Source organism: Aquila chrysaetos, chromosome 13, assembly GCF_900496995.4.
Source record: "Aquila chrysaetos chrysaetos chromosome 13, bAquChr1.4, whole genome shotgun sequence".
In the NCBI taxonomy this organism is placed as follows: Eukaryota; Metazoa; Chordata; class Aves; order Accipitriformes; family Accipitridae; genus Aquila; species Aquila chrysaetos.
In genome coordinates this window covers 36,734,758-36,759,918 of record NC_044016.1, presented here as the reverse complement: position 1 = coordinate 36,759,918, position 25,161 = coordinate 36,734,758, and the positions used below count along the sequence as shown (strand labels likewise).

At 42.9% G+C, this 25,161-nt stretch overlaps 1 long non-coding RNA gene across 1 annotated transcript in view; it reads left to right on the top strand.

Annotated features, from left to right (window-relative positions):
- Nucleotides 1-536: 536 nt before the first annotated feature.
- The window catches only part of LOC115350489, a 57,669-nt gene continuing 33,044 nt past the window's right edge, over nucleotides 537-25,161 (top strand). Inside the window, exons 1-2 of the long non-coding RNA XR_003926459.1 lie at nucleotides 537-674; nucleotides 5,722-5,899. This is a non-coding gene — a long non-coding RNA (uncharacterized LOC115350489). The remainder of the gene's footprint in view (nucleotides 675-5,721; nucleotides 5,900-25,161) is intronic.

The following is a 25,161-nucleotide window of genomic DNA, read 5'->3' as shown; positions in this document are numbered from 1 at the left end:
ATTACAGCAGGGTCTGGACTGGTACCTTTTGGCAACCCCTACTAGCATATCCCCACTCACACCTACAACTTCATAGGCAAAAGGCAAATCTATGATACTAGGCTTTGCAATTTTTTCTTCCTAATTCAGAAATAAGCTGTCTCTACAGTAGTGCAGTCAGGGAATCAGTGGCCTGGTGAGTTCATATTCCACCCTATGACACTCGGTGGTTTCCATTTACCCAATGATGCAATGTAAAGCAACCCCTTTGAAAGCAGTAGAGCGTAATATGTGGATTGTCAGCCTTAGGGGGTGAAGAGGCTTGTCAAAGGGAAATTGAGCAATTGCAAAAGACTGGAGTTTCCTGCAGCAGAAGTTCTCCTGTGGACAAAGTTAATCTGTTCCTCAAAAGCTTTATTTGGAGGAAGGTAGCAAGAAGCCCAAATCCCACAAAATATCAAAAGCCCTAGGATTTTTCTGTCCAGAGATTTTCATCAAGGCAGGTTTCCCTGAGAGTTTAATTGCATCTTCATCTCTTGCAGCCCCTGGCAATTCAGGCTCTGAAAAGCCACGTGGGAAGAAGTAAGAGAAAAGTTTGGAGTGTTGTAAATTCTGCTGCTGGTTACTCCTCGTCAGTGTCAGCTGGTCCCCCGATGGGTCATCCCTCAGCCAGGAGCAGAGAGCTGAGAGTAAATGTATGTAGATGGGGTGTCAAGAGGGGAGGGCAAAAGCACCAAAACATAGCAAATCTTGTTTATAACAATCATATGCACAGAGTGTAGCATATATTTAATGCAGGATTGTCAAAAAATGCAGCCAGAGTAAATGACTATTGTACAGAGCTTACACCTTGTAAGCAGGTCTTGCATGGGGCCAGGACAAACTCAGCAGGAAATGCAAACCCTAGTTACAGCTTAGTTTCCTGCATTGAAATAGTGATTATAATTAAAAATAAATCACCATTGCTTTTAGTTTGATGAAATTACCACTTATATTAAGAGCAGCTTGAGCTGACTCTAAATCATCTTCTGCAGAATGTCACTTTGGGATTTAAAATACATGATCAGTTAAAGAATATGTTGTGCTGCATTTGGGAAAGAAAAGAGTAAAACATGAATCACACATGGGTGAATGCAAGACGTTTTTATACTCTCGGGTGCCTGGAGTCTATAAGAAATGAAATTAGCCCTTCTGGAAAAGGGTTGATTAATCCAGAGATGCTCCCAACTACTCAATTCATCTGCCTTAATCAGATGTGGGAGTCAGTTTTGACTTACTGGCCAAAAGAATGGTAAGAAAAAATACATGGTGCAAAAACCAAGTTGGGATTCCTTACTAAAATGCAGTTTGATTCCCTGTTTGTTATTGATGAAGACATTTAAATACTCATTCAAGAGTTGACCTTTAAACAGAGACTTTAGAGGATGTACAGAAAGTAGAAGAAAACAAGAAGCACCACAACCCTACAAAGTAATCTACTAAGCTGAAGCACCTTAGTGACAGAGAAGCAAAGCACTTCGTGTGAGGCACAAGAACTGAGAGTCACAGTCTTTCCCCACACAAAACACAGCTCAAGTTGCATCTAGCTGGTTGTACTGAGCCCGAGTCTGCTACAGAGATCTCAGTCTTTTCAAATGTGAAAAACAATCTTCTTATTTTAGGGATTTTATTGCAAGTTTTACAGTATGGAGTATTTTTTCTGAAGATCTCATCTCCTAAAGACATGAATTTAGATGACAGCCATAGCTTTCATTCTTTTTTGTTTCTTTTACTTTGTTAAAGCTAGGCTCCTATCCAGAGTTATTAGGAGTTCAAAACGAAGACCTTTTTTTTTTAAAAAAAGCATTTTCTGAATTTGCATTCTGCATTGCAGTTATGGTAGCTTAGGGGAAATGAGAGCTTGAACTCATGAATTTTGAAAGCTTGGGGTTTACGATGCTGCAGAAAGACTATTTGTTGAGTACAAGGCCTGATCTGGAAATGCATTTAAGACATGCATGACTTTGAGCATATAAATAGTTGCACAGAAGTCAATGGGACATAAATTTATGAATTTGCCTAAGTGCTTTGCTGGATCTTTGCCTACGGAACCACTTACCATGAGTTTCAATAACAGAATCATAGCCTTGTTAATGAGCAAACCTCTGGACCAAGAGCGTCAGTGAAATGTGAAATCCAGCTCCATGCCGTATCTATGCTACTCAGCTTGATTTCATCTTTACGTAAACTCACTCTGCTGTGCTGACATTTATGTCCCTTGCCTTTTCCAAAAAGTGATTTACCTGTTCCATTTTACACTTGTGAGTGCAACAGGACAGTGCAAGATGAAAAGCAGCATCCACAGCAATCTGGGGGTGGTGCAAATCAGAACTCAGTTCTAGAGGGCAGGCACCGGAGCAGCTTTTTTTCCTAGAAAAAGGCAGTTCCAGAACTTCATCGGTGAATTGCAGCTTTCTCCTTCCACTTTTCCTTTTTAAAGTTTTTCTGGCAGCAGAGGAGGCTGACCGGGAAAGAGAAACATGAATGACTAAGACCAGTCAATATTGTCAGGTCTCTGCACGCTTCATTAGTGCTGTCAGGCAAGAGAAGTGCAGATTTCACTGCACAGAACATCATAAATCACTTTGGGAAATGGAAGCTGGGGTGGGGATACTGGGAAAGGAAGAGAGGGACAGTTCATACACTACAGTACCAGGTCAGTGAAGATAGAGCCGTTCAGATGGGCCAGCATAAGGCTTGTGCCACCACACAAGGGTGGCCCCAGAACTTCATGAAGCCTATTTATTTCCTAGTATCTCAGATAAGACCATCTATCCCACTTCGGTGCACAGGCCTTGTGATGGCTGTCTGCACAGGACAAGTTGTGTCTGCTAGGGCAGCTAATTACTTTGACTCTGCCCAGAGCCTCTGGGAATAATCCCAGCACCTGGTTTAAACTGCTCTGCTAACTATTACGGTTTTTAGCTTAGGCAGTGCAGGTAGCAGATAGAGGCCAGGTCAGGTCTCCACTGAGGGAGGCACAATACAAAACCAGAACAAAAATAGGATCTCTGCCTTCAGTATATTGCAACGTAAATAAAAATAGGAGCATGGCAATGGGACAGGGTTGTAATACCTTTGATCCTCTATTGCAGACAATTTTTACATTTGGGCTTCTTTTAAAAAGTAGCAGTGCCCCTTGGGAGATCATGGAACAAACAATGAGTGCAAGGCAGAACATTCATTTGTTGAGTATCACTTTGAGCTGTTCAGTAGATTTGGGTATATTCAATAAATTCGTGTCAGAATTCTTGCACTTAGAAAGTAAGCACAAGTTTAAGTACTTTTATCTGTTGTTCTGCACAGAGATTTGTTTAAATCGAATAAGAAATGCTACCAAGTCATAGTGAAACTTTCCCAAAATCTCTTTGTGTGACCCAGAACTAGCCACTGCTACTTGCCTGAGAGGAGTACACCCTCTGCTTAGTAATTTTTTTCTCTTACATGTCCATGAGGTGTCCTCTGGCCTTCAACTAGTAAAAGCATTAAAAGGGAAGAAGAGCTGCCTTTATGCTGCGAGTGTGGCAGTCCCTCCATCCCCAGAGCCCCTGGGGGTATGCTCAGCTACCGAGCACAGAGGAGTGGGAGCTGAGGGCTCAACCCGCTGCTCAGGGCGCATCCCCAGCTGAAGCAGTAGTAGCAATGCTGAGCAGACGTTGTAGGGAGGCATGGTATATACAGAATCAATATGTTAACCTAAGAATGTCAACAAAAGCACATGTTTGGAAGGTTTAATTTATGGAGGTTAGCATGTCAGATATATTTTGAGGAAACTTTGGGGTTGTTTTCCAGAAGTAAACCCCAAAACTTTTCCAGGATTCCCAGATACTTTGTAGGTTAAAGGACCTTCAGTCCTTCCTATTCTCACAGCATCCTCTGCTGTGGTTCACACACAACTGTGTTAACATGAGTCTGGAATATCTCAGCACATAATTATTTATCCTTCGATACAACAAAGAAACCATGTCTAAATCTGACTAATATCCCCTCCTCAGCCTGCCAAGTGGGGCCTTGTGTTTTCAGTATTGAAAACCAAGCCTGACTTGCTGCATATTTTGTGTTACCATGGTTTATATCCAAATGCAAGGATTTAATTTTGTCCGTCATCAAACCGTGGTTTCCATATGACACCAATACATTCCTTCCTTCTGCCTGCTGTTCTGACAGACGACAGAATAGAATTAAACATTCCAACTACCACGCTTAAAACGCAAGAGCTTATGTTCCTTTGGCTTTGGAGATCAAGGGGCAGATCTTTAGCAGGTATAAATTGTCTTCACTAGAGCTATGAAAATTTACACCATTTACCCCAGCTGAGGTACAATCTTGGACGTCTTTATTTCACAGTACAATTCCAAGAAGATAGATACAGTAGGACTGACAAACAAGATAGACTGTCTTTTTCTTCTGTGCCTAGCTATTATGAGTGATTATTATTGTGTTTCTTTCTGGAGCGGTTACTGACTAGCCCGACTTATGCCTCTCAAAGCCAGTGAAGAGAAGCCCCTCCACATATTTCTCCACTAACTGCAGCCTGCCCTACATCCAAGCCAATTTCAGTGTAATGATATCAACATTTAAAAAAAGCCAATCCACAGTCTCTACCATACTGAGACTGGGAGTAGAAAAATGACTGGTTCCTTCTCAAAACACCGGCTGGGGTTTCAAAGGAGTCTGAGGGAATTACGCACACATCTTACTTTGAAATTTAAGCTCTGGATCTTGAAAGAATAGGCTTATTCCACAACTTCACACCCTGAAGGGACAGCTCATTGCCTGGGATTGCTGTGATGTCATCCCTTTAGGGAACTTTTTCAGATTAAGTCAGTGCACAGTCCTAGGCCTTCTTGTGACCTCCGACTCAATCAGAACACCAGTGGTGTGATCCTGGGCTGGTGGGTGTTCAAGTACTCATGAGGAACAGCAGTTCCCTGTCCATCCATAGTGCTCAGTCAATATATTGGAAATACGGTGTTACTCCTAAGTGTTGTAATGAGGCCGAGCTGAAAAAATCCCTGTGGATAGGAAGAGGAGATACTCTATCCTCAGGAAGGAAAAAAGAGTCCAAGAGGATGATAGTAACAATCCAGCTGGGCCTGCAAGTCAACACCATTCCTGGATTTAGCCAAGAGCTCTGGCAGCTTTTGAAGTGCTTGGGATTTTGCCCTGGATTTATAGTCTCAAGAGTGGTTGTTGTCAAGATTTGCTAGGTGTGGTAGGGTGACTGCTGCTGATGCCAATAGTCTAGGAGAGGGGAATTGAAACCTGCTGAGACTTGGGAATGAAACAAATTTGTATTAATTAGAAGCAAATGCTGTATGTTGGCTAATGGATTCCAAAGCAGATGTTTGTCAAAATAGCCAAGAGATGGGTCATCTGCAAGCAAAAGTTATAAATAATAGGAACTATGTTTCTTGTTATTTCATGTTTTCTCAGGTCAAAACCATGTGTTGTTCAGTGTTGGAAGTATCATAGAGTGAAACATCTTGTGTTATGCTATAGGGAGCTATGTGCCATCATTTCTGTGTATCTGACCCATAAACCCAAACCACTGTGCAGTTAGAAACCTGTGCATGGCATTACATGGGCAGCCACAGCCTGCTGAACAGACATTTACAGTAAGGGAACGTTTCTGCCGGCAGAGGCTGGTAGCCTTGCTCCACCTGTGACCAAATTGCTGTCTTCAATTCTATACCCATGCAGATGCATGTGTGTGAATGGCACTAGCACCTCTGCGAATCGCCGTCCTTCACTGGAGCCAGCACAACGGAGTACAGGCACTTCCCTTCATTCAGTCCCAGGATAACATGAGAAGAGGATGAAGAAAGAGATGTGCATCCATCTGTGATCCGAACTTTCTGAATAAATTCAGTTTTTCCAGGTAAGATTCCTGCTTTTAATTTGTCTCCTAAATTTGGGATGCCTTATTCATATAATGTCCTTTAATAATTTAACTATGGTCTTCAGATCAGGTAAGTCTTCAGTGTTCACTCTGAACATGGAACAGTAGGTCCTGAGAGGCTCTTCCTATCATCAGGTCTGCAGAAACATAAATATGTGTAGAGCCAAATTCACTGCTGGCATAAATACACACGATCAACAATTTTCAGAAAGATGTACCTGTTTGCTCTTGAAGTGAATGTGGCCTGCTTATTTCCTCTTATACCACTATGTATTATGCCCCCCCCCCCCAACATACTTTGACTGTGTTCTAGTATTTATATACAGTGTGGTATATGCTGTATGAATACTTATGGGTTCAATTGCCAGCACATAAATCAGCACAGTTAAACAAAGATACGGATTTACACTCCCTGCAATTCTGACTTTATAAATGGGTCAGTATGAGATAGCTCCCCAGCCTGGCACTTCACATGCAATTACCAGCCTTTTCTACAGGCAGGAGATGGTACAAATGGAAGTGTGGGCATCTAAATCTTCATACCAGGGTTTCTGCATTCAACGGTCAACTAGGATATGTGTGGTTAAATATAAAGAAAAAGACATAAGATTAGACTAATAGTCAAACTACACTTTTCAGATGAAGTGAAATGCGTTTTTCTCACCAAAACTTAAGGCAAGTGAAGATACTTGAGATTGAAAGAATAGTGTCCTTTGTACTGAAATTTGCTTACAAATAGTGTAGTAAGTAAACATTTTTTAAAAGGAAGAAATTAAAAATATGACTGTATTGTTCATCGTGGGATGTATCCACATGACTGTCTTCGTGTGTGTGTGTGTGTGTAGATATTTGGATATGTTTTGTATCTTGAAGATGTGTATGCTAGAACAAAAAGCCTGTATTTAAAATTGTGTAAATACACATGTGCATGTAAAGACACCCTGTTATATACACACATTTAGTCACATATATATGTGCATATATAATAATGTTTGTATACACAAACACACACAAATTATGTACAGAAAATTAAGCATATGCCTGCCTCACCCTAAAATGTTGCATCCCTCCAAGGAGCATCAAACTTATTTGTGTCAATAAACAGACCTCTCCAGCCCAGGAAGATACTAACTTAGATACACAGTGAAAAATAGAAATCTCTATACCTGTAAGGGCAATTACTTATTTATACATCATTTCTGCACCTCTTCCAGTTACTCCCTCCCACTGTAATCTCTGTCCCTCCCAGGCAACACTCCCCAGCCAGAATCCTATGATCTTTGCCCTCTTTTCCTTCAAATTAAATTTCAACTTTTTTCAAATCTCTGGTGAGTGACAAGCCAGTGCCAGAACTGTCTTTTAATACACAAAAGCATAAATAATGCCATCCATCAGAGCTGTCACTCAGAAAGATAGATTGCTACTTGTCCAGACACTGGAATGACACAAAAGTGAAAGTTAGAAACTGTCTCTTTTCTTTGCTTGCTTTCTTTTTCTTCTTCTTCTCTCTCCTTTTTTTTTTTTTTTTTTTATTTGCCGGACTGCTTGATTCTGATTAATGGTGCTGTCAGGGAGGGATTCCGCTTGCCCGGATAATGAGTCAGGAATGTATTCCCTGTCACAAACACAGCAGATGTCAGGGGCAGAAGGGCCCGGGAATGCCAGAAACAATATACAGTTTCTTCCTAGTCCCCTGACAGGCCAATATGCTGCACAAGGTCTAATTTATGTAGACAAAATGCAGGCAAGGGGCTGTAGCAGCAGAGAAACTGTGCTGGGAAGTCTGAACTACAATGCAGCAGGGGAGAGAGCTGAAGGGAGGTAATGAACGCTAGCAGTGGGACTCAATAGCACTGCATCAAATGGCCTTAACAAGAATGGCCCAGGACCACTTTGACTCCATTAAAGTGCACTTTACATCATTATAGAGAGAAATCAAACAGGGCAGAGGGCTTCTGTTTCTTTTAATGGCTCGATTAGGTTATTCACTCATCGGGGTTTGCAGCTGTCATAGTAATGCAGCAACTGCCAGGAGAGGTACAATAGCACTCGTGGCAATGTGGGGCCCATGTTCCCTCTCCAAGTGGAGTGCATTGACTGGTTCTGCAAATTCCCCACGTGTACACAACGACTAACGCAAAGGCAGATTTAGAGGGGATTTGCCAGTCCTAGTGAAAGAATTTCAAAGTGATTTGTCTCAAGATGCCTTCACTTTTGGGGTTGGCCACCTGGAAGCACTGGAAAGGGGCCAGGTCTTTGCTGAAAGCTGAGCACCTGCCTTTGGCTATCTGGGGCCTTGGCTTGACATGCCAACAAGAGGAACCCACATTCACTTCAGAGAATGCTGACCTTCCCTGTACTGGAAAGAAACCCATAGCTTTTCAGCTACAAAATGCTGATAGCATAAAACTAACTCACATATTGGGAAAATAAATTAGCATTGAAGTGCATGCAACTGCACTGGTCTGTTGCACTTTCTGTTCAGCACTCTGGGGCAATTTGGTTTGCCGGCGCTTGTTCAGCACTTGGAGTAATGAGGTCCTGGTCCAGGAGAACTAACACTCAGGGCCGTGCGATGGTATGTTGCAGTCCCACAAAGCTTCCCTGAAGGTGTTGCCAGGGCGCCTGTACCTATCACAGAATGAGTAGTGAAAATATTAATTGCAGCAGAAGCATAGCTTAAGGAAAGAAAAGGGTTTGATTCAAAGTCCTCTGATGTCTGCCAAAGTTTCCATATTGACATCAGAGTCATGCAGCAAACTCCTAAGCACTTGGGAAACACCCCTTTCTTGAAGATGTCACGTTATCTGTCTAGCATCTGCTTAATGAAATCATATTATACTGCAAAATTTCGAGTGAGAAAAAGACTTTGAAACTGGTTGTGCCAGAGGCAGCTTTTTAAGGCCATGGCTAGCAGCAAGTTTCGGAACCGTATGTGGATTGCCAGCCCTTTGGGATAACAGCCTTTTCTTCTTCCACGTTGAGCTGTTAGCACAGTGGAGCTCTGGTCTGTGGAAGAGCTTCTTCCCACTCTAATAATAGTATACTAATAGCTATTACCAGAACAGAGCTAGTCACTTAAAAGGGATCAATTCCTGTAGTGGGGTAAGCGTACTCTTCACCCTAAATCTGGTTCTAGAACTTTTTACTGTGATCAGTCTTTTCAGTCTTAAAAACCACACCTCAAGGTACATGTAAAGTCTCATCATTGAACATTTAGTCTTAGTCTGAATACAGCCGTTTCAATCTCTGTCTTTATCCAGGGTAAAAATAATGAATAAAAATAAAACCATGTAAGGCATTTTGGTGCATTTAAACCACTTTCTGCTGGTTTCAGCACACTTTTAAGTCAAGCCGCTTGTGTTGCGGTATGGCAGCCGTCCATGAACTCTTCCACAAGAGCCTCTCCGGCTTTTATCTCCCTGCCTCTTTAACTTAATCTGAACCCTGACCCATGAAAGGTCCCAGTAACTCCTTCCTGAGGAGCAGAAGCTCAGCTCTGACATGATTTTGGCACTGAATGCTGAAGGACCTTCAGGTCATAGGATCTGTGGGGGTGGGGGGAGAGTGTACATATCCAAGGAGGTAAAAATCAAGACTGACAGACAGATGAAAATAAAGATAAGGTTCTGCTATCCAGAGTCACCAGAGTAGGCAGGAGCTGCTTTGAAGGGGAAAGTGCAGTCAGGATGCTGGCGTTGGCAGATTTCATGCCCAAATTAAATAGGATTAAATGGTTGGTCCTGAGTTTTCCCCTGACCCTACCATAAAACCCTGTGCAGTATCACAAAGCCATGTGTATGCAGCACATATTTCCTATGTATTACATCTAGGCAGCTTGTTTAAAAGTGACACTGTTCTAGTGGAGTCTGTTTACACCGGTCAGGGAGCTGTGCTAGCAGGATCAGGTTTGCCAGACCCATGCTCTGAAGGCATGATGACGTTTTTAGTTACATCGGTGTAAATCCAGCCACTGGGCCATATTTGATTTCATTTACAGCAGCAGTCCAAAGCAGCTCTACTGCAAACACCAGCCTGTTTGTTCAGCAGCACAGATTAGCGTAACTGTATCAGCCTCAGTGACTTAGGCGGCTGTAGAGCCGTCCCAGTGCAGCAACTTCAGCTTTACCAGGGTATGAAGTACATACTCAGTTGCACTCTATTGAAATCAAGCTAGTGACTTCATATTTGCCCAAGTGAAGTCTAAGGGAAACCTCATTTTGGTTTTGTGAGGCTCAGAAGTAGGTAAGAAGTTATCTCTCAGTGCGCTCCTGAAACTACATTTCCTGAAAATGCTTGGAGGCCTTGTCCTCTTGAATCCTGCGGTAAAGTCCATTTGCTCTACCCAAAAATGATGTCCTTCCGATCTCTGAACTATAAGAGCAATGTGACTAACAAGAAAGGTTGCTTCCCAAGTCACCTAGCTTAATACGGCCTTGTCCACAACACTGGTTGAAAAGACATTTCTTCTAAATTGATAAGGTTGTGCTTTTTTTGCCCCTAAAGCTCAACGTGTTTTTTATTTAAAATAGCTTTATTCCTGCTCAGAATGTCCCTAATCACAACCAGCACCTAACAGCCTGAAAATAAAGGAAATAAAATTAAAGACTGCAATTGCTTTGGTTTTACAAGCCTGAGGCCTGGTGAGGCTTGCTTCGGGAGAGGGGAGGGGAGGTAAGGGGCACGGTTTTGTTAGTTTTGCTTGCATTACACTGATCAAAGCAGCGTATTGTTAAGTAAGCATAAGTGTGGATTTAGAAAGTTAGCACATTAAAATAGCTGTGATTGACATCAGATTGCAAGAGTCGGTGCTTGAAGGGAGCGCAGGGCACAGAGATGGGGCAAGGCAGGTCCTCAGGGGCTGCCAGGACGAGCTGAGCGGGACAGGGTGCAGAGAATGAATGAAGGGTCTTCTTTGACGCTGCAGGTTAGGTATGGAGCAGGACAGGAATGCAGGAAAACACTAAGCAGCAAAGCAAGAGTAAATTTACCTGACGTGGCTGGTACAAAAGTGTATTCCCCGCAATAGGAATGACCCCTTCACTTTCATTTCTCTTCTGTACCCTTTGGTGATCCCCCCATTAACTGAAACAATGTGAAACTTCACTGTCTCTCCTGCTCTCTTTGTAATTCAGAGAGAGCTGGGTCTTCCACCCTGCTGGGGAAAAACAGGCTGGGCTGAGCTCCTGGCACCTTCTGCACACTATGAACCCCGGGTGTAATGGAAATCCTATGGAAGCAGTTATGACACAGACATTAATAACAATACCAGAAGCACTCCTCAGGCTGAGCTGTGTTATGTATTACCAGTGGTGCTGAGAAGAATGAGCACTGTTTAACAGCACAGCCTTGACTGTGTATTGTTGCATATCCTGTGTTGTGGGGAAGGGAGCATGCATGTGGTGGAAGAGGTAGAGATAAGGCTGTTAGAGCATTTATCCTTTTATGCTTTCCATTGTAATGAAACTGCTCTCACGCGGGCCAGAGTCTGCAGTGATGTCTGTGAAAGGGAGTCAGTGACACAGGCAAAGCTACGCCTGTTTGCACCAGCATCAGTGCAAAGTAACTCCATTAGATTGAGTCCAATGAAAGGCAAGTCATAACTCAACTGATGCTGGAGCCAGGAGGGGCTGCAAGGTTTCGAGAAGTCATGCTGTAGCACGTGTAATCAGCTGAAGTCTCACGGTCCACAGAAGGCTGAAGTGCCACACCAAGGCTACCCCCTGTACCTGGACGGAGAGCCAGAGCACACTGTTGGGAATGGACAACCGCCAGGGCGGTGGTGGGAGTGGGGAAGGTGGACTTCCCAGGCCACCCTGCAGCCTGTCTTGCCCCCCTCTGCGTGTCAGCATTAGTAGGCAGCAGCCGAGCATTAAGTTATTTAAGCTGTCACCCTGCTGAACTTTGCAAAAGTTGCAGCCCAAAAGATTTATGCTTATCAGAGCCAGCACAGCATTTTGTGTAACCTGAGTCCTTGTAGGACCAGGTCAAAACCTGGTCAGTGTTCAGGCATCTCCCTGATTTCCCATCCCCACAGCCCCTTGAGAGGAGATTAGATTTCAAACGCACTCTGTGTGTCGTCCTTGAAAGACATAATACAAATAAGTGACACCCCAGGACCAGGCGTCTGTATCAGGGGGCAAGGGGAAGGGAGAAAAGCACATCTGATCAAAGATGCCCCCAGCCGCTTCGCTGAGGCATGTCCCTCAGGAGGGAGGCTGAAAAGACCAATTTTCACAGATCTCAGCACCAGGAAATAGGCATTTCATCATAAGTTGAGTCATGGAAAGGAGGATTCGGCCAGGCTGCTGCTGCTAAGGCAGAGACAAATGTAATTTATTACCCTGAGGCCTGCTGAGGCTTGGGGAACTCAGGAGGAACATGCAGCATTAAGGAGGCCTGGCCCCCTAGGAGGCTTTTTGGAGAGTGACTAATTGAGATGGGATATTCTCATCTGTCTGAGCACATTCAGTCCTTTCACACATTTGTATTGTAAAATAAACAGCATGTAGGTACTGGGAGAAGGGGCGGCCTCGCAGTTAAAGTGCTGACCTGAAATTCAGGACACCTGGGTTCACTCACAACTCTTGTAGGTGGCTTTTACGATTCAGCAAGTCATTTAATCTTTTCCTCTATCAATTCCCCATCTGCAAGAGCTGATGATAGTAGCACAGTGCACCCAGGTGCTAGAAAATACATGTGTTCTGTATGCATCGTCCCAGTGAGTAGGAGGGAGGTGGCGGTGACTCTCCTGTCTGGGCAGGGAGCTGAAGGTTGTGCCCATGGGCCCTCTTATGTCGTCTGGGGACAGAAGTGGAGTACGAGCACATTCTTACATGTCATTGTTCAGCCTGGTATGTATTTTGGATGAACAGGGCGATAAGATTATGCTTAGGGAAGACTATGTGACCTTGCAGGAGTGATTTCACATCTATGTACCGTAGTTAAGCCAGCACTGTAGCTGAGTCTCTTGTGCCTGCGCTGCAGGGGAGGAGGGCTGGGGAGTCATTAATATTTCTGAAATGTATTACGAATTTTCAGGTGAATGGGGGCCTTTTATAGCTGTGCAAGGTACGGGGCGTTTTTCATGTGTGTGGTAATTAACTGATAGTATTAAATGCTGAAGCCCACCACTTCCCATATGCGCAAGTGTGTGTGTGTGTGTAGCAAGGCCAGGCAAATGACTAATGCAAACCCGAAAAGAGACAGCAGAGCATATTGTAAAGATCAACCCTATTTCAGCTTATGTTCAAATCGGAAATGCCAGAGATTGTTTCATAGTCTTCCACAATGTTCATTATAAAAGTCCCCAGATGGCAGATGGCTATTAGCTCACTGTGACCTATATAAATGTCAAACGTAAAGCTATTGCCCCAGTGAAAATCTCAAAATAAATAACAACAGGAGGGATGCTGTTCTGCTGCCACCAGGATTTATGGATTATGAATTCATGCTAATTCATCCCAAAGCCAGCAAAAGAATGAATCTTGTCCTTTTGGAGGAATTCACTTAACACCTGCTTGCAGATGAATTCGAGTCCCCCATGCCTGATTCTTCACTGATCACTTCTCAGCTGTGTCCCCCTCCAGTCATATCCAGCTTCCCCTGGAGGGACAGCTGGTTCCTGGGAAGAACAGGGTATGTGTGGGCTGGTATTGATTAACATGAGACAATGCCAGTGTCACTCACTACTGACAGTGGAGACTTTCCTTTGTTTGCTGAAATTGTGTAACAGCAACTTGAACAGTGATTTCACGTTGTTTTCTTTGCCCTTATTGATCACTGTGGCACCTGTCAATCAGAAAAAGTGTGATTCTCCCTAGGTTTTTAGGTCGTGGTTGTATGTTTGCAAAAGCCAACTTGTGCTTGTAAGCACAGTCCGCTTGCTTACATTGGTTTGTTTGGAGGAGAAGGGGTAGAGGAAGGGGGGCTTTGTTTGCTCAGTTGTTCTGTTATTATGTTCTCATAAATAATCAAAATATGAATAACATACAGCACGAGTAATTGCAGTTTCTGTAGCAAAACTTCCCCTGTCCTACTTACTACAATCAGAAAAGAGCGTGATGGAACAGATGCACTTTGTAGAAAGCCCAGAAAATTAGTTGTTATACCTCACTTTGGTCTCACAGCACCATCCATCTGTGGTAGCTGTGTCCCTGGAGCTGCTCTGAAACACAGAGGAGCAGACCCAGGTCCTGCCGCAGCAGCAGCCCGGTCAGTTGAATCCCACATGCCCATCTTGAGGGCTGAGAGCAAAGAATACAGGGCACTATCCTGGGCATCTCAGGTGCCTTGAGCAGCTCCCAGTGAGCTGAAGTGGTATGTAAACAACTCAGTTGTATAGCAACAATTCATGCAACCCATAAGCTCCTAAGTATGCTTAGGGTCTGTCTGTATGGGGAGCCATGAGAAGTAAGTAATTGTATGAGATTACAAACAGAAGTTCAAGCCTATTAAACCCCCATGTGGTTGCTCTGCTTCAGAATAACATGTCTGTAGTTTGCTGCAGTTTCATCTAACCACAGAGCTTTGATGTATGCACATTAACTTCATACTTTGGCTTCATTTGTCTCAACTTTCCTCAACGTACCCTGTAGACAAGACCTTTGAAAGGAAAAGAATTGCATTCATGAGTTTCAAGGAATTTGTCCTAAATGGCCATTTTAGGATGATGGGCTAGACAACTTGGCAATCACCATTTAGTGTGTTCATTTATATTTATGTTTCTACAGTGTTCAGATGCCTCAGATGGCATCAAGGACACATAGTGTTCAGCAATGAGCAAACACAGAAGCAGGTCATTTAAAAAAAAAAAAAATATTGTGGAATTTGAAAGAGTGGCTTCTTTTCCCCCTCAAAAACAGTTTTCGCAAAACAAGTTGTTGCTGCTGTCAAAATTCTTTAAGTTTCACCAAACACAAATTATGTTTTGTTTTTTAATATATTGCTCGGTGAAAAACATAAATGAGCAGATTTTAGAAATATTTCATCTCCATAAAAGGCGTTTTTGGTAAACAAACACAAGTGGATATTTTATTAATGTTTTTGATAAAGATATGAACGTGTAGTGATATCATGCAGTGAATGAATCAGCTTATTAAAAAATTAAGAGGAAAGTAGGAATGTGGGTCATTTTTATCCACGCAGGAACAACTTCAACTATATTTTTCTCATAAATACGAGATTTCATTTTTGAACTGTCACAGTAATAAACATTCCCAAGAAGCATAAACTTGCTTTCATTTCTTAGCACACTGATTTATATTGGCTGAAAACTTGCAGGCTTCTGAATCTGAGAATCTCTCTTTAAAAATGAACACCGTGTCACACCTAGAGGTGCACTGCTCTTCCCTGGTGATATCAAAATTGAGAAATGGGGTATATGTCATATACAGAGAGTATGCATGGTATGTGAGGCAACACTGATTAGACTGCTGCAACATCCTCCCAAAGCCAAGTGAGGCCTTGGAGCACTGTATAGTAAATCCAGGGCTCAAATCTATCATGTAGCTAATGACCAGAGCTCTAAAAATGTGTATTAAGCATGACATTAAAGTGACAGTGCTAAGTACTTCATACTAAGTGCACCTCTGCCTGATATAAATTAGGAGTAATTAAATCTATCAAAAAATAGAACTGTACAGTAGTTGTGACCAAACTGTGCTGTAGTTAACATACATGTGGCCAAAAGGGACAGTTTAACTTATGATGTGGGTTATTCAGAAGTCAGGACTGGAAATAGCCGTATTTACTGTTCTTGTTCTGTAGTACAGCAAGGAACACAGCCATGCTGAGGGAGGGCTTCATTGCCACCATCAGCGGCGGATGGGTTCGCTGGACTTGCAAGAAAAAGTACTCTCTGGACATTGCTGTCAGTGACAAATGCTATCATTTTTATGGTAATCCTAGTAACTTAATCCTGGTGACTTTTTGCTGCTTTAACCCTCCTGTTCCAAGTGGCCACTCCTCAGGACAGAGGATCGTGTTAACTTTGGGTATAAAATGAGATTACTCTTCCTAAATCCATGAAACTATATTCATTTACATGAACTGACAGTCCAGCCTAGCATAGGAAAAAGTTCCAAAGAAGGTAACATTTCTTAGATACATTTTTATTTTGTAGTGGGCTGCATCTTTGCTGTGAAAAGTACACAGTAAGGAAACAAACAGGTCCGTTTCCCATTTGATCCATTCCCACTGTTCCACAGTGTTAGATCAACGGGCTACTGAAATTGCACTTGAAAATTAATTTCCCACAAAGCTTTTGCCGACAGCTGACAGGTGACAGATTGCTGCATTGGTTGTATATATATTGGTTGTGCCCTAATGTGAAATGGAGGTCTTTGAACAACGTCTTTTTGTTTTTCTTTTCTTTCATTAAGCCTGCAATTCCACTATGACAAAAATTACAGCCACTGGCTAGCGCCATGCAAAGGCACCAAAGTAACGTTGAGGCCACAACTCCAGAATCAGCATAGTTATGCCCCAGGTAATCCCCTGGGCAAGAAGGGCTGATAAGCTCAGGATCCTCACCATGTATCTGTAGTGATCTTGGGATCAATGGTCTGACTGGCATTGCACAGTAACATGTAGAGCAGCTTACTGGATCATTGCTGGAAAGTGAAGTTAGTTATGCTGAAAGGGTGGACAAAGAGATTCTGTTTAATCCTATTCTTATGTCACACTGAACTTTTATGTCAGAAGAAAAATAAGAGAAAGGATAGCAACAATAAGGAACAAACTCCTCATTTTGTGCTTGTGCAGTTTCCACCACAGTGGTTAATTTGCTGCCCTGAGGGTCTGTGCTGGGACGCAGGAGACTCCCCAGGGGATGCAGAACTGGTAGGAATAATGGCAGAATGAGGCCTGTTATGCCAGGCCTGCAGAGAGAGAAAAAGACAGCTTGGCTGAAAGCAGAACTTTTCTCAGAGGCCCAGCTCCAGCTGCCCATGGAAGCCAAGTAAATCTGTGGAAGATGATGGTATTTGAGGAATTGCCATAGCAAAAGATGAGGGTGTGTGGTTTAAACACCAGCATCCCTTGTTGCATTGCAGCACAGCAGGGTTAGAGTTAACATGACCTAGAAGCAGAAACAAAGAAGGCTTTCCTTTTTCATTCTTTGGCATGCCTGTTTCTTGCCTCTCTGAGTATTTGCATGACCATAAATTCAGAGCTCTGGAGGATATTTTCAGCCAAAGACTACATGTGCAGGATACCATAATGTAAACTGCATATGTTGTGAGAAGTTGTTAAATGGAACCAGCAGATGATAATGTGCCCAGCGTTGCTGCTAACATCACTTGATTTCCTCCCACCATAGGTAAAACAAGACCTCTTCCCAATCAATTCTAACTTTCTGACAGGCCTATAAATTAAAATAAAGAAGAGGATGTTTTTTGGCTACCAGACCTCCACTAGAGACCCAGGAGCTGGCCCCCATTTCTTAGAGCAGCCCTGGTTCTGAGAAAGCTTAGGCATGTTTAAGCACAAATGGGTTTCACTTGCTGTTTCCCATTTCTGCACTCTGCCTTGCAGACAATGAGACGTGTTGAAAAAGTCTGGCACAGCCCAGTACATCTGCCACCTTTCCCAGTCTCTTTCCCACTGCTTTTCCATTGCAAATAGCTGTTCCCCCTTTCTGTGTGAATTTAGAGATAATGGGAGCTGCAATGTTTCCTCCTTGCTTGAGGACGTGCAGCTGTTAAAGCCACGTGGTGAATACAGCAAACCCATTTTGAGGAACTCTCTTAATCAGCTTCAACAAGAATCAGGACTGAAGTGGACAGAAAACTGGCGCTTTTCCCTGTCAAAATATTTGGAGGTGGTTATATATCAGGAAAATAATTTGGATGCTTCTCATGCAGTGAAATCCTAGTGGAAACTGTTACACACTCTCAGGTAAAATCTGAAGTTGAAGGAAGAGCAAAGGGTTCATTTTTACCATATTGATGATTGTAAATGTATCGTGCTGTTAGTATTACCAGGTCCTGTTTTAGTTCATTTGAAATTGTACATATCGTACAATCAATTGTACATCAAATAGGCAAAGATTTTTAGGAGATTTTCTTAGGAAGCAACCATGCAATATCGTAACAGTCTTGGCAAACACCTTTTGTTATAGAGGGAGCAAAAGGCTCCTGCACAGAGGGAAAACCATCTTCAGTATTTCTTCCTGCTATCAGCTTCAACACAGAATCTCAACCTGAAAAAAATCAGACTTTCCTTCTGATAGCCCTTAGCGTAAATATTAGCGTTGGTGTCAGTGTCAATGAAATTCACCGCTGCACAATGATTTCAGAGGCAGCCAATTATTTCCTTCCTCAACCCTTAGCCAGGAAGTTTGTTGGTTTATTTTTCAGCACATGAATCAAAGGGAGATCGTATATTTATCTAAATGATGTTAATATGTAGAGGTATAACAGTAAACAGTAATCAAATGCAAATTGAAACAATGCTAAAACATATGTTTCAGGGTTTGCATTTGTTTATAACTTCAAGTGGTCAGGAAGAGATAGCCATGTGGATTGTGTGATTCTCGTGTTTGTGGAGTTCCTTTTGTTTCTTGAACATCCTGCTATGAAGTTTCTTGAAGTCTTTTGCCAAGGCATTTGATGCAGGTCACTGTCAAAGGCCAGGTGATGCACATGATCCACCCTGGAAATTGTTTCCTTTCTCCAGTTTAGAAAGGAGCTAATTTTTAAAATTGTTTATAAGTGCAAATTACAAAAATGCATTTTTGTTTTGAAGCTCAGCTGCTCGGAATCTATTTACCCGTTATTTACTTGCCAAGTCTCTTGTCAAATTGAGAATTTTTCCCTGTGAGATTCCAGGGTATTGCAGGCACCTCAGGCAGCACAGGCTGAAGGAAAAAGCTCTGCTTGAGGTGTCTGAGATGTCACTAACTGTTGCTGAGAAAAGACAGAACCCTAAACTCGAGATGAGCAACGTAAAGCAGACATAGTGTTTGACTTTCCATGTAGTTTCAGCATGCATTCAGCTTGCCTTGATGTTAATTTTGTTTCATTTCCTTTGCCATTTCTGGCTTTAAAAGTTAATCTGTAGAGTTATTATTTTGTTACCATTTGTCACAAAAGCTTCTGAGTTACTCTTTAATTGGGTCAAATGTTGTCTGGGGAGCTGAAAGAATTTCCAGTCCCAATCATGGCAAGACAATTGCATCAAATCCTTGGTGTGAGGAATGCTCTTGCTGTGATCTGTATCTGAGGAATTGCAAGAGTTCAGAGTCTAGCCAAGGTGATAAATCAGCAATGCATTTTACACCGGGGACCTAAAATGTAGCTTTCGCCGTACCTTTTGTAGGGTGCTGGTGCACAGAATACACAAGCCCCTTCTGCAAATGCTTAAGTAGGATTACCTGGCACTTGTCTTTCCCACAATGAGTTAGTAAGTCCTGTAGGGGATTAAGACCCAAGCTTGTTTTTACGCACCTGGGTTCGGTGATGCTGAGACCGTTAAGAGTCCTTCGCCCAGAGGTACGAGGTCTTACTTGGGGGCTGCCAATTTGGGATTGGGTAGTACTAGCACTGGGAGCAACTGCATCGCTGCAGAGGTGTCTCAGGGAGTCCACTCTTCTCTGTGCTGTTTCTGGGGGTTAACGCACCTCGGAAGGAGTGCAGAAGGCTTTGTGCTCTGGGTTAGGGAAAAATGGAACTGGAGCCTTTGAGGAAAGAAAGAGAGAAATATTCAGGTTGCTGCTCTGCAGAGTAAAAGGGCATTACCAGAGATGATACAATCTATTCTGAATGTAGTGTCTTAAGTGCTTTGTTAGCCCAGAAGCTGAGGCCTCCATTAAATAGACGGGACAGATCCTTGGTTTATGAACTATAGGAAGTGCAAGGAGAGAGTACTAGATCGGCTTGTGGCCCCACTGCCTGCAGAGTTTGGATGTTCTTGGATGCAGGACTGGGCGCATAAAGAACCCCATTCTGGAGTTGCAGGTAGGGGGGAAGCCTTGTAATTCATAGAAATGTCTTTATAAGCCTATGGAGCTGCCCAAAGAAAATAAAAAAATAACTCCAAACCAACACCTTTAGTATACATGGCATGCGATGTAGCAGCACCTTTTGCAGGAGGGTGCAAAAACTTTTGAGAACAATTATCCTAATAAGGAGAGGATTAGTTAAGAGGCTTTTTCTATTAAGTCCTGATGATTTCCCCTTAAGGGCAGGTGTTAAACACCCTGATGGGTTGCAAGCATGCTCTGTCCTCCTGAAACCAAATTCTTTACCTGATAAAGACTGGAAGGAAAAAGTCTTGGAAATGCAGCACAATTTAGATCCTGTCTTTTCCCAAGGGAATTTGGGTGCCTGTTCCTGAGACAGCGAGTACCAGGGCTCTCATGGGGTAAGAAATCCTCCTGCTTTCTTCCTTCTTTCTGGAGTGGGCCCTTTTCATTCCACACTGCCAGTTCCCTGTGATTGAAATTTGAAAGCATGTAGCTGTTAATCTGGGAGTGATTAAAGAGCCTCATTTCTTGGAAGAGTCAGTACTCATCATCTGCCGTGCTGAATGAGCCTCTAACATCCCCTGATCCCATTATATTGTGATTAATTGTGCCAGTTTAAGTCAATAATTCATTTGTTAAAAATAGGCCTGCAAAGTATCATTTGTCTCAGGGGAGATATCAGAATAAAAAAAAAAATCATTTGATACTTCTCATTAAATTAGTGTTGGGAGCTCTATTGAAGGGTTCTGTTCATGAAACATTTATTGCAGGCTTATTTGATAAGAAGTTGTATTTGTCTAAAATTATGTCTGCTAACAGATGTAACGGCCTGCATTTTTCCATTGTTAATGAAAGTATAAAGAGTCTAAATAAGTGCGTGACTGGGGAGAGAAGTCTGTGATGACAATAAGGGAGATTTCTGAACATGTGTTTTACAAAACAGGCAGAAATAATGTCCTCATCTTTCACTACAAAGTGGGGTCCTCTTCTCCCCACTCACTCTTCAGTGTGACAGTGCGGTAATGGGAGGTTATGTGCCTGCAATGAAAGATGGATGTGCCCCAAAGTCTCATATGTGTAAATGGTTATAAATGTTGCATTCATATTCATCGAGCCATTAAAAATGTTTCAGCTGTAAACGGTTCTAAAAGGAATATATAGGGAATAGTAGCTAGTCTGCTAATGATAATGGCCATAACTGACAAAGACACATGCTTAATATCTTCATCTCTCTAGTCAGTCATACTTTGTATCACAGTAATATTCCTGGAGATGTGTGGAAGGATGTATAGATTATGAGAGCTCACCAAAGCTGCACAAAACATCCCTTCAGGAGACAGTCTAGGTGGCTAATGGGGTGTGCAGTCTTTGATTGCTAGGTCACTGATTTAAATCCAGGCCAGGTCACTAAGGGCCAAAACCCCTTACTAGCTAATGGATGTTCGGTGGCCTGCGCGACTGAAGCCAAAGGTGGTTTCAATTGCTCTGACCTATCCCTGTCTTCTTTACTAGAACATCAACTGAGTGGTGCAGGGCTCTCCCTTGCTCCCTAGGTGCCGGAGGAGGCCCGCGGAAGGAGGAGAAATGGGTTATACTTTGTCCTTTAAAGGCACGCAGCAAATCCCAGCCTGATGTGACTGCCGAGATCCAGCACTAAAGCTTGCCAGCGCTCTCCCTGGCACAAGGCAGCGCCGTGCTTGTTTCCTGCACTTCTGTGCCTCGAAGTAAGATCCAACCCCCACAACAGTAGAATAATTTTCATTCAGGTTTGACATCCCTGTAAGAATTTCTTGCAGTGCCCTGAGTGCCGCTGGCCCAGCCACGGCAGCGCCTGCTGCCCAGACGCTCCCCACCATAGCTGCGAGAGCTACTGGCCCTTTTAGAGGCTCTGGAAGAAATAAAATCCTTTGGGGTCACTTACCTGGCTCGTTGCTAGATTGAGTTGGGGTTACAGTCTTTCTCGCCTTTCTCCTTATACTATTTCTTGATATTTGTTAGCTTACCAGAGATTTATACAAAAGACTCGTCACTAAGCTCCAACCCCAAGTTCTCATTAATCATCACCCAGAGCACTGAAGGCTTCTGTTGGGAAAGGTCTCTGGGGCACATCCCTACGGACAGCTGGTTCAGGTGTGTGCCCTGCGCTCGCCCTGCCTCTATTGCAAAGTGCTAGTTCTCACAGAAGCTGTCCCTGTTATTCCTTCTGGAGCCCAACCGCAACATGAATAGTGTCATGCAAAGCAGAGCCTTTTTTGTTTTTTGGTGAAAAGTGCTAGTGAGCAGCAGACTGTTTCTGCACAGGTTACAGTGCAGCATAGTATGTTTTAAATATTTTCACTGGTTCTATGAGGCCAGCTGAACTTGGCCCATAATTTGTTTCAAGTAATGGAATGAAAGATGGTGAGTATGTGCTAGGGAAGGAGGCACTGGAGAAGACAAGGAAACACTGCGCCGCTTAAGGAAAAGTGCATGTTAAACTAAAGCTAGGTTTGGAAACCCAATCCAGTCCGATGCCAGGGTCTGTTCCAAAATTCATACTGAAAAAAAAATCTCTACAAACCGCAAGTCCCTCTTCAAAACTAGGCTCTGTGTTATTTGCTTGTGTCTTTGAGATATTTTATAGCTCTTGCATCACATTACCTGGTGATCTGCCCATCAGCTGTGCCGCACAGTGTACAATCCTTCCATTGTTTGAAAGCCTTCTTGTTTGACAGCAAGTTCTATTAATGTGATGTGCTTGGCCAAAAATGTGTCACCGCTGAGAAAGGGTGAGCGAAAAGCGCCTTTGATGTCTGAGTGACAAGTTTCATATGTCTGTGTGGGGTAGAGAGAATATGAGCTGGAGCAGCAATCAGCAGGGAGGGGGAAACAGGGATGCTGATAGTCTAACAGCTGTAGGTGCAGGCTCTGCTGTGTTGTTCTGTCTGTGGACGCTGCTTAGTGCTCTTTGGCAGAAGAGTATCTATATTGCCCTATTTCTAACATAATTATGGGTTTACAACCTCGGCCTTTTAATGCACTCACGCTACTTCTGATGGTGTCCATAGAGAAACAGGATGGATCTTGTTTATGCTTAGCATAGCTTAGCTCAGTTAAGTCAATGAAGCTAAATCAAGGACAATTTCTATTCGATGAAGTTGCGACTAAGTCTCTCTGTAAAAACAGTGCAGGTTGTATCTATCTCTGACAGATGGCTCAAGGAAGGTAAGGGTGTGCTGTCATTTTCTCACACTTTGGCAACATTTTGTGAAGCTTCTCTTGTCAATAAAATCTCATTTGAATTGACTTGAATTGATAGATATCTATTGACTTGAACAAGAGATGGATCCAGTCAATAAGCTCTCGTGCCTCAGGGCATAAGCCAGTCACTAACTCAGGGAAGGTTAGAAGGAAATATCCCTGATGTGTTGATTATTCCATAAAATTGTCCACTAGGAGGATTTATGGACATTTGGTTGCTCACAAATACAACATACAGGATTGTAGGGACCATTAACCTGTTCTAGTCCAACAGTTCTGAGGTTCTGCAGCTCTGAGTATCTTTGCAAGTGTAGTAGAAAGATTGAGTATTGGTGGTGTTTAAAAGCATGGAAGGAAGAACATTGTTGTTGAATCTTAATCTGGATACCAGAACCTGAGACGTGCTTTCCCTATTTCCCCTGTCCTACTTATAGGATCCTTTATCCAGCTTTGCAAACAGCACTCTCAACGGTGCTTCTCATGGTTTTTTGTTCAGGACATGCAAGCTTTTGCTTCTTTCTAATGGCTAATCTGATCATGCTATTTCTATATCTTCAGCAGCTGGGACTTTTTGTCCATTAGCTCTAAGGGTAGAACATCATTGCCGCAGTGGTTTATTCAGTTCATTCTCTTTGTTTTAAGCAGGGATGCATTCATTAAAAACAATTGCAATACAAATGCAGCAGTCTCATCTTCTTGGCCTTAATAACTTCCTAATTTGGCTAATGAATATCAGTCACAATCCTGTAGGGTGAATAAGCATTACTATAGCTGGGGAATGACCGTTGCACAGAAAGGTTTGATCGGTTCCCAGAAGTAACACTCAAAGCTCCAGTTCAAGGCCAGAAATCCTTTAGTCTCATGTCTCTCAACTTCAAGAACAAAGCATAACTAGGTAATGGTAAAAAAACACTTTGTGGGTTAACTCTTCATGTTAGCACAGTCACAGACTAGATGGTATCAAAAATCCAAAGAACCTCTAGCCCCATGCTATAAGAAAAGTTCCTAGTTTACAGAGGATTGAGGACACTGTCTCCTGTCACATTAGGCATGAAAGAGGAGAATCAGGTACCTGCTGCATGACCAGCAAGTTTCCAAAGTTCCCATGCGTTGCATGCTAAAGAAATGACCACAAAGGCTAACGCTGCATTTTCACATCAGTGTGGGGTTGCTCTGAAATGAAAGCAAATTGAAAGGGCCCCTGGTTCTGATCTACCTACCCTGCTGTAAATCCAGAATTACTGTGGCTATGTCAGCAGAATTACATTGGTATCAAAATAGCATATAGGGAGAATGGGACTTTTGGAGGTTACAGGCTAAAATTTGGGCCTACATTTTGCTGAAGATCTACTTCCATTTTACTCTGAGGGCTTTAGTAAAACTTGAGCCACATGGTGGGTTTTTGCTGGCTCTCTGCACTAATGGAGAGCAGAGAGTTTTACAGCATGCAGAGCTGCAGAGCCAGATTTCCTTGAAGTTCTCAAAGCATTTAGATGCTGTGCCTTGTTAAAGGCTGGCCTGTACTTAACTGCCAGTGAGTTGAGGACCAGTGAAAATCTTGCCATGACTCTGTATCCTACGTGCTTTGAAATCAGTCCTGTGGCATGTGGGATGGGAAAAAACCCTTGTCTTGGTTTTACTAGTATTTTCTGATTCCAAGCTCAAATAGAAGAGAGAAAGGTCACAGTTTTCATTCATCAGCAGTTTTTTATATAAAAGTGTTTGTTTGGGTTTTCATTTAAATAACAGGGCAAAGTGTGCTCCAGCTGGGCCAAGAATAAAACAGTAGTAGGGCTCACAGCAGTGCCATGGACTGCCTATGCTAACACGCCAGCAAACCCAGACTAAAGCTGTCCTGGCTTTGGTATTGTCACTGTAGTCATCTCACTTGGAAAGCTTTTGCTGGTTGAATTAAAAATAAGAGCTAGGTTTTGTGACTCCTCCTTGTGTTTTGCACCCTGAAGCACCTGAAGTTAGGAGGAGCAAGCTGCTTGGTTTCAACAGGTAGTGGCTGCAAAATACACTTGGAGTTGTG